The 2,500-nt window shown below is 35.0% G+C and overlaps 1 protein-coding gene across 5 annotated transcripts in view; it reads right to left on the bottom strand.

Annotated features, from left to right (window-relative positions):
• LOC113801919 (cell adhesion molecule 1) overlaps positions 1 to 2,500 on the bottom strand; it is a 230,436-nt gene that overhangs the window by 11,278 nt on the left and 216,658 nt on the right. The gene's annotated exons all lie outside the window — the stretch shown is intronic.

The raw sequence follows: 2,500 nt of genomic DNA, 5'->3' as shown, positions 1-2,500 counted from the left end.
TAATAATAATAATAATAATAATAATAATCATAATAATAATAAAACATTAAGAACATGACATGCATTTACTTCTGTACGTATTTTCTAAAAAGAAAAAAAAAGTTAAGAAAAGGAGCGATTATACAATAACAAAACGACAAAACAGAAGATACGCGTAAATGGAATCTAAAGAGAACCGGAAAAGAATGAAGATATAATGGAAAAAATACACAAAAAACAGTATACCAATCCGAGTAAGTAAAGGGGAGATGCAAAAAAAAAAATTTAAAAAATCAAAAAAATCATAATATTGAACAAAAACAAAAAAGGAAAGATGCAAAAATAAAGTAAAAAAGAAAATATATGATAATAATATTCAAAAGAAAGGTAAAAACACACACACACAAAAAAACATGGTAAACCTATCCGGGTAACAGGGGAAAAAATATCTAAGAATGAATTAAAGGAAAGAAACAGAAATAAAGTAAAAAAAAAAATAATAATAAATAAAATAAAATAAAATAAAATAATAATTAAAAGAAGTAAAAAAAAAGTTTTAAAAAAGCAAAAAAAAAGTAAAAAAATAAATAAATAAAGTAAAAAAGAAAAAAAAGAAAAAGTAAACTAAGTAAATAAAAGTTTGAAAAAAAGAAAACGAAAAAATAACGTTAAAAACGCGGAAGAACTCTCTGTCCGTTGAACTGTGATTCTTCCGTAATGGTTGGTTTCGATAAGAGGGTACCATTTTTTTTTCTTTTTTTTTTTACCTTTTTTTCTTTTCTTTTCGGAATCAGAAAGTGAGGGTCATTTAGAAAGGTTTCTTGGTCTATTTCTTGCCCTCATCTGTCTTCTCTTATCTCTGTTAGTTCCAGTTCATAGTCTTTTCTCTTTTTTATAATTTCATTCTTCTCTCTCTCTCTCTCTCTCTCTCTCTCTCTCACGCACATACGCATACACACACACACGCTCTCTCTCTCTTTCTCTCTCTCTCTCTCTCTCTCTCTCTCTCTCTCTCTCTCTCTCTCTCTCTCTCTCTCTCTCCTCTCCCTCTCCCTCTCCCTCTCCCTCTCCCTCTCCCTCTCCCTCTCCCTCTCCCTCTCCCTCTCCCTCTCCCTCTCCTCTCCCTCTCCCTCTCCCTCTCCCTCTCCCTCTCCTTCTCCTTCTCCTTCTCCTTCTCCCTCTCCCTCTCCCTCTGTCACCCGCACCTTTCTTTTCTTTCCATTCCTCTCTTCCTTTGAAATTTCTCTCCCTTCGTTCTCCCCTTCTCATCCGCTCCCTTTCTCTCTTTCTATTTCTTTTCCTTCCTCTTTCTCCCTTTCTCCATTTTTCTATCTCTATCCTTCTCTATTTTTCTTTCTTTGCCTTTTCCTACTTTCCTTTCCTCTCTTTCTCCCTCTCCCTCTTCCTTTTCTTCTCGCCCTCTTTCTGACAAGGGGAATGCCATGGAGAGAGTAGCAGTGCAGAAATAGTTTCAGAAGTTTTAACTTTTGCCTTGGGAGAGAGAGACAAAAAGAGAGAAAGAGAGACAGAGAGAAAGAAAGAGAGAGAGAGAGAGAGAGAGAGAGAGAGAGAGAGAGAGAGAAAGAGAGAGAGAGAGAGAGAGAGAGAGAGAGAGAGAGAGAGAGAAAGAGAAAGAGAAAGAGAAAGGGAAAGAGAAAGAGAAAGAGAAAGAGAGAGAGAGAGAGAAATATATAGAAAAAAAAACACGTATTGGACTCTACCCAGAATTTGGTTTTGCGTGCCTCTGCCTTCCCAAATCGCCGGAATAATTCACAGTTGTGAATCAGGAAGGACTGTATCGGCAGTGATTGCTTGCGTGCGTTACAGGTCATTTTTCAGCCCTTCCCGGGGAGTGACACTGTAATTAGTCTGCACGATGTATTGACCACACTGTATACTCATCGGAAGTTACTCTATGGACCCGGTAGCACTTTGCGTGGTGGATGAGAATTTATATATATACAGTATATCAAAGGGAACACACAGTGCTGCAGTTTACTCTGATAAACCAAACCCATGAAGAAATTACTAACAGTGAACTTGCTGTATAAAAAGTGTATGTATATATATATATATATATATATATATATATATATATATATATATATATATATATATGTATGTATGAATGTACACACACACACACACACACACACACACACACACACACACACACACACACACACACACACACACACACACACACACACACACACACACACACACACACACACACACACACACACGCACACACACACACACACACACGTGCGGGTGTGTGTGTCAGTGTGTGTGTGTGTGTACATTCATACATATATATATATATATATATATATATATATATATATATATATATACATATATAAATATATATATATATATATATATATATATATATATATATATATATATATATATATATATATATATATATATATATATATATATATATAAGAAACAAATACACGCACAGAAACACACACGAGCGCGCGAGGTGCCTTATTTCCTTACCCTCCTTCGC

The sequence above is a fragment of the Penaeus vannamei genome, chromosome 5 (assembly GCF_042767895.1).
Source record: "Penaeus vannamei isolate JL-2024 chromosome 5, ASM4276789v1, whole genome shotgun sequence".
Taxonomy (NCBI): domain Eukaryota; kingdom Metazoa; phylum Arthropoda; class Malacostraca; order Decapoda; family Penaeidae; genus Penaeus; species Penaeus vannamei.
The sequence above is the reverse complement of the archived record's forward strand: the minus strand, read 5'-3'. Positions and strand labels throughout refer to the sequence as shown.